At 38.9% G+C, this 7,677-nt stretch overlaps 1 pseudogene; it reads right to left on the reverse strand.

Annotated features, from left to right (window-relative positions):
• Positions 1 to 1,628: 1,628 nt before the first annotated feature.
• LOC101444716 (eukaryotic peptide chain release factor subunit 1 pseudogene) lies at positions 1,629 to 3,049 on the reverse strand (annotated as a pseudogene).
• Positions 3,050 to 7,677: the final 4,628 nt, after the last annotated feature.

Below are 7,677 nucleotides of genomic sequence, written 5' to 3' on the forward strand. Positions count from 1 at the left end.
TATTTTCATTCACATCTTCGTCTAAATGTCACTTCACCAGAAATGCCAACCACAGTATCTAAAATGCCATGCCCAGTTTCTCTGCATTACACACCTTGTCACTTATTTATCAGTTGTCTTCCCTTGAGAATGTAAGCTACTCAAGGGCAGGGTCTTGGTTCACTTCTGAATTCCCAGCACATGCGAAAAACTGTGACTTTGAAAATTTGCCTGTGTGTTCTTATTATCCATATTGCTCTCATTTTGTTATGGACCAGAGAAAATGTAATCCCAAGTCAGTTTTTTAAAAATACTTCTCTTAATAGTGTGCAATTTATTTAGCATACACTTATTTTGTTCCTCTTGTCTCTTTTGCTTTCCCTCTTCACGTCTTCAAGACTCAGGTCCAGCATCTCAGTCTCGGGACTCTGTCCTCTGCTTTGTGTGCTCAGGTATCATAACACGTCAACGTGCTGTAAGGGCCTGAGCCCATGTCTGCAGGCCCCACCACACTTGGGATTCCTTGAGAGCCACAGCTCTGTCCTCTGCTATTCACGGTGTCTCTAGTACCTAAAACAGCACCTCTCTCAATCCTTTCCACCACCTGCACTCTAGCCTGACACCCTGCTGGTGAGTGGAATGTTTTAAACTGCTTCGTTTTGTCTTTCCTTACCTGATTTCCTACGTTATTTCACTGTCAAATGTGGCTTTTCTCATAATACCTTTCATGTTGCAACCTTTTTTTAGCATTCTATTTTCAAGCTTTGAGTAAGACACATACTAGATAATATAGCCTATGTTGGTTTAGCAGCTTCACCAGTAATCCAGAGAAGCTCATAGTCTATTTTTTTTATTTTTTATTTTTTGCTTCTGCTTAAATTGCATCTTTTATTTCTTACAATCCCAGCAAAAGCACAGAAGCCCCATCATACCCATCTCAAACTGGTTTCTAGTAGATTAAGATTATGGGAACCCATGTCAAAGCAAATGATACTGAGGTTCCAGACCTGTGGGCACAAACGCGCCTGCAAAACAAATGAAAGGAAATAGTGCACCGGCCCCCATCTTCAACTCAGCTGACTTTGCAAATGCAATTTTTTATCCTTGAAACTGACAGTCTGGAGGGGGAGAGGTGGTATGAGGGAGTAAAGTTAAAATTGCCTCCTATTAGCTCACCCTTTCAACATTAAACAGAGACCAAGAGAGAAATGGTTCCAACATTTCACCACATATATTTCTTCTTATGCAGTCTAAACATGTAAATTTGTCACTGCGAAATAAATGCAGCAATTTAATTTTTCTCCAATCAAAATAAGAAACAAACCAGTATGATCTCACTTCTATTAATTTTTGAAGGTTTACCTCAGTTAAAGTACTTTTGCTTCTATGTACGAAGGTTAAAAAAATCATTTTTTTTCCCCATAAAATACAAGAGCAACCAATTTCACCATCAAATAAAAGTAAAAACTGGGATTCTTTTTTAAATTAGTCCCAAGTGGCATTTAGGAATTTAGTTGTAGGCTGCTGTGCTGACATCATGACAAACCAAGGTGTAGGGTTGGGTCTAGTTTTGTATCAGTTTTCTTTTCACTATCCAATGCTCATGGATTAATTTCTGGAAATGTTCCAATTGTAAGGCAGGGATCTTTTTAGATTCCACCATGGATATGCTCCTTGGGCTGGATGCTGGAGGGTGAGGCACAGTTTGCCAGACCCATGTCAACTATGTAGTAGTCATCAAGGTCAAAAAATTCATCATCTCCTCCTTGGTATTCCATTCCCTGGAAATCTACTCAGTACCTCAAGATACCTCCAATTCCACCAAATCCTTTCACAAACTGGGATCCTTCTTGTGACTTATCTGTAACAATTTCCAATGTAGCTCCAAATTTTTTATAGTTGTTAGCAAACCATTCCAGCAGGGGCATGCTCTCAATCAGTTCATGTTCCTGTCCTGTCTCTTTGTCTGTGAAATGAGATTTACCCTTCTCTTGTTCTGGGGTTAGATACAGAATCTTCTCCTCTTTTGTGCCTTGGCAATGAAGAACATATCTCATTATATCCAGATTTTCATAGACTATTAGAATCTCTACAGCTCCCATTTCCAAAGCATTTAGTGTATCTTCAACTCCAAAACAGTACTTGCCGTGTCCTGGCTGATTTCATCAAAATATCGTCCTATTACTTTCTTCTCTTGAATAAATTTCACGTTGGAGAGAACTTCAGTAAATAACGCAATAGCTTGGTTGAATCCATTTTCACCACCATAGGAGATATCAACTAATTTTAAAACTTTTGATTGCAACCTCTGATCAAACATATCAGATTGACTTAATTCAGTTTTAAAGTCAGCTGATCCAGCTAAAACGAGACCAGTCACATTCACTTTGTCCCCAGAAAAAAACAGCTGCACAGCAGTCTCAGCTACTTTCCGAACATAGTTATGTCGTTTTTCCATTCTTAAACGGGCAAAACGCAAGGCAGACTGACCTCCTCTACCATGTTTGTTTTTTTTTTTGGGAGATCCACAGTGAATTTGTGCAGGACTTCTCTTGTGTTTCCTTGGAGTGTGCCAAAAAGTGCACCACTACCATCTAGTAAAATGAAGTCAAACTTGCTATCATCTGAAAGTAGCGCTGTAAGAGCCTCTGTATGGAATCTGTTGTCACACAAAAACAATGACTTATTAATTGGTTTGAAAGGCGCAAAGTCAATGTTGACTTTCTTTTCCTTTCCTTCTTCTGTTACAATTGTTCCACAGTAAACAACCAGACCATTTGGAGGTACTTTGTTATAAAGTTTGAGTCTTTGTTGTACAGATGTAATGGCTCCCAGGACTGAAGGGCGGTTTACTCGTGACTTACTGTTAGATGCATTTCCAAACTCATCTGCTAACATTTTTGCCACTCGTAAAATCTGGTCTTTGGGAAGAATGATTAACAAAATCATGCTTGTGCCATCCGCCGGCCGCCTCCAAGCTCTTGATGAGCTTCTTGATCTTCCAGATCTCCACATTCCTGTCGGCAGCTCTAGGGTCGTCCCCCATCTTCTCGCCTCCTCCTCCCTAAGGGCCCAGGCCCCGGGCGGCAGCGGCTGCTCCTCCCCGGCGGCTCTGACGTAGGACACCGGCTCTCTCTCTCCAGGCAGCTGCATGTGTTGCAATCTGCTCACATGGGGCCTGTGACCCACACATAGTCTTGGGACCTAGAGGTCCATCCATTTTTCTCACTCCAACCAGTGTGTTCTTTTGTAAATGTAAATCTGATTAGGCCACACACTCTGCTACCTCCACTCATTTTTGCAAGTATCCTTCACAGTACTTGATCCTCCCTCTGTCCAATCATCCTTTCCTGGGATGTTCTTCCTTCCCCTGCTCTTTCGCTTGGCTTACCTCTACTCATGTCTCAGATCTCAAAGACGCCCTCTACTCTCCGTGACCAATATCCCCCTATGACAGACGTTTATAGCACTAACCCCTTCTCCTTCCAGCATGTTTGGCATTTGTAATCTCACTTTGATCACATGATTAATGTTTGTTTCTACCTAAAGAGTGAGCTCCAAGAGAAAAGAGGCTGTCTTTGGTATTCATCTAGCATTATTCTGGGCCCACCGTAGGTGGTCAATGAATATTCTTAGGCTAAATGAATGAATGCACACACAAAATTACTTATCAACTGAGTTTTCAATATACAATGAAAAGAGTTGCTATAGAAAAAGAGAACTTTTCAGTCATCCTGAGAGGATTTTGATTTTTAAAGGAGCCTTAAACTCTCACAGAGTTAAAAAAGGAGTAGCTTTTTGAACCTGATCATTTTTAGAATGTCAGCCTAGGCTGTAAGTCAAAGGGAGAAAGCTTTATGTTCACAAGCCCCAAGAGGTTAAGGGCATGATCCAGGAACCTGGAAAAAAATTTTGCTACTGAAGCATGAAAAAGAATGCTGGTGTAAAAGGACTTTGAATTCAGGTCCACTTGTTAGGAATTCTAAGTTTTGTGCTCCTTGATCCCTCCCCATATCAGATTACTTTGTAACTCAATTGTTTCTTCAACTCAAAAGAACATGATTTTGCTTTTTTTTTTTTTTTTTTTTTTTAATGTAGATGCTGGTGAACTGAAAGAGAATAAAGAGATTAATTAAAGTAAGGCAGCAATGGTCAAGTTTGCTCTCTGCTGAGTATATGGCTCTCATCCTAAATCTTAACCACATGAAATTAATTTGAAAGCCTGAGGGCACTTGCATGGAAAGGATAATGGGCTCAGACTTTAAATGATATAAAATTCTTAATCTGAAGTCTTCTTTCTTTATTGGTTTATGTTAACACCTTGCTGATTAGTCTTGTGATGATTGAAGCTATTCTATTCAGGAATATCAAATTGACCATTCAAATCAATTCTATTTTTGGTCATTTTAAACTCTCAGTCACCACACAATTGATTGTATTGACTGTACTGTACTCTAAATCTTAAAACTGCAGAGAATACCAGATTGGCTGTTGCTTAACCCAAAGGATATTATAGACATGACTTGTGTCTACTCTATTTTCTAAGTAGTTTCAAAAAGTAGAGAAATAAATATTAAATCTTTAAAAAAAAAAAAAGAAAAGTAGATGCAATCAGCACACATGTGGGATCAGAGAGGACTAATTTGCAAATTACTTGCACGTACAATTATAAAAGGCTGTTCTGTAAATTACAACACAAGCATACAAGTGAAATTCTGGTGCAGCCTTTAAAATGTTTTCAGAGACAAGTTAATGACATGAGAAATGCTCACTTAGTGTTAGAGAACTAAGCAGGTGACAAAATTATAAAAGAGTATAAATCCACTTTGTGGAGAAAAAAATGCATGCATAAAAGGGAAAAATCAAAGTAAGGAGGAGGAGAAGGTTGAGAGGTGGAGTAGATTGGAGGGAGAAAGAAAGAGACAAAAAATTAAACACACCAAAGTATTAATAGTGGTTAATTAGGTGATAAAACTATAGGCAGTTTTTCCCTTCAACTCCACACATATATAAAGTTACAATTTATATCTTCTCACCTTCAAGTGACGAAAATCATCTTCTGAAATTTCTCATAGTTGGGTTAGTCTGGTTGTAGGGAAGCGGGGAGGAGGAAAATGGATATTACCACTCACAATCTTCTGCCACCACTAAACCATGCACTGACACGAACACACATATGCATGCACACATACACAATGATGCTACTCTAGGCTCACTGCCTTCACATCAAATGTGATGCCATGCCAGAACCAGTAATTGTATAAAACTCTAACCTGAATACTCTTAGCTGCTGGTAACCTTGACTTGATGCTTCATTTGAAACCATCCAAAAAAAATCTCTATTTTTTTACTCCAAAGACTTCTGGCAAACAAAGTGCTTTGGCCTTTCCATCAATGCTGTATAAAGAAAAGACTTCAGAGAAGGAGCGCTGAAAAACATTTGTACCTTCTCACGCAGCAAGGCCTACCCTGTTATGGACTCCCCATCTTTGGAACACAAGAATTTTCTACAAAGACTGTCTTCCCATGGACTAGAGAAGTCAGCCTATAAGATGTGGCCTGACTAAAAAGGGAATTTACACAGAGTGGCCTTTCGCTCGGGCTTTCCCAAGGCCACAAACACTTTTGGGGGGTGCATGATGAAGAAAAAGAAAATAGAAGTGGTACTGACAACATTCTGCAGGGTGGACTAACTAAATTTGCAGGGCCCAGACCAAAATGAAAAGGTGGGGCCTCTGGTTCTAAAAACAGGAGCAAAGCACCCTTTGAGGTATTAAAACATGAAGCATTTCCCTTTCTTCCTGGCCTTTCTCTTGTCTTAGTGCTTTTTATTTGCTGTGACAGTCATTCTAAGTGAAGAAAAATTAAAATTTGTAATTATTAGCATGATTTTTACCATTCTTTGTGTTGTACAATGCCTGCTTTAAATACAACTAGGAGAGCATTTAACTCACACACAGTATCACCAAAATTACACAATTCATATTTCACAGCTCATACATACATACATATGTTGTTCTTACAAAAACAATAGAAACACTGCACAAAATGAACTCAAGTGTTTTTATTTCACTTCTTGATATGTACACATTCTGCCAACACTCTCTTACCCTTAACTTACTGATGAATACAGAATGACTGAAATGTTTCCCTATTTTCTTCTTTTCTTCCACGCCATAAATTTCAGTTGAAGTAATTGACTAATACATGAAAGAAACATAAGGAGATGATTAGCATTGCTTAGCTGTTCATGTGTCTTAGAAGGCCATTGCTTACTTCCTGCATTTGAAGCAAGTTCTTGTTCAAATAGGAAAACCATGGCATCTTGGGGCTGGCAGTAACCCCCCATACTCAGCTGTAGATGTAACACACTTACCTTGCACTCACTTCAAGTCTTGCTGAACCCTTACAGATTGTGGATCCATTGGAATTCCGTACTCATTGGGCATCACAAGCACTAAATGCAAATATGTGGCAATGGGTAACGATGACACACATTTTGTGCTTATCTCTTCTGTTCACACTCATGCTCCATTGTCCTATCAAACTTCACTTAAAAATACAAGTTCAAAAATAAAATAGTTGGCAATTTAAAAATGAAAACAGCAGAGCATTAACTCAAACATGAGCACTTCTGATAGCAGGCCCTGGGCAGCTGCACAAGTTGCACATCAAAGAAGCCAGCCGGGACATACTGCTTTTGGATAGTCGGTCGAAGTATTCCCCCGCCCCCTCAGGAGACTGATGCTAGCTTATTTAATTAATGGAATTAAATAAGACCCAGGGGCAAAAAGAAGGGCATGGGCACACTGAGTTCTACATGAAAAGAGATTGGGACAGACTCATCTAATTAGAAATCTAAGCATAAGGATCTGACATTCACATGACGTTATATGTCTGACTACTTCACAAAACTCCTGCTTTATAATTTATGGATAAAGACAATAGTGGAAGAGAGATTAGGAAGCAGAAAATAAGGAACATGTGCTCACTGGCTATTTTCGATACAGTTCCTGAGATTGACTGGGACGTTAATTGGAGAATCATTAAATGAGAAGGTACAGGCAAATATATATCAATGGTCTGTTTTCTTTCTGGTTGACAAAATGAACAATTCCAGGAATCATGCTGAACACTGTAATCTGATAATTAAGGAAGGGCTCAGTGGAGCAAGGAAAGGAAACAGGAAAATTAAATTTAGAAAGAGACTGATGAAGAACCAGGCACCAGCTGACATAAAACCATCCTTTCAAGATGTTCTTAAAGAGAAACTGAAAATGCTCTTCATATACTAGGTTTAGCTGTCTCACAAAAAGGAAGATTTCTGTAAAATAATACTAAGACTGCCAAAACAATGCATTTCTCAACCAAGCACATAAGTACTGTTTCTGCCCAGTGTTTTGGTTCAAAATGCACGAGACCAACTATACAATACAATCTAATCAGAACAATTTAAGTGAATTGTTTAGATATTATACATTCTGTAGGAATTCATCCACAAGAAGTGACTCTCATATGGACAAATCAGAAAAGGAAGATTTACCAGAAGTCTTTTGTTAGACAATGATTTGCTATAATACTTACATCAACTTTCTTACTTTTTTACTCTAGTGCCCTTAATCCCTTCTAGATCTGAAACCCTTACACAAAAAAACAGCTTATTGCCTTGCATCCAACAGTTGATCTTCACCTGAGCTT

The sequence above is a fragment of the Dasypus novemcinctus genome, chromosome 5 (genome assembly GCF_030445035.2).
Source record: "Dasypus novemcinctus isolate mDasNov1 chromosome 5, mDasNov1.1.hap2, whole genome shotgun sequence".
NCBI lineage: Eukaryota > Metazoa > Chordata > Mammalia > Cingulata > Dasypodidae > Dasypus > Dasypus novemcinctus.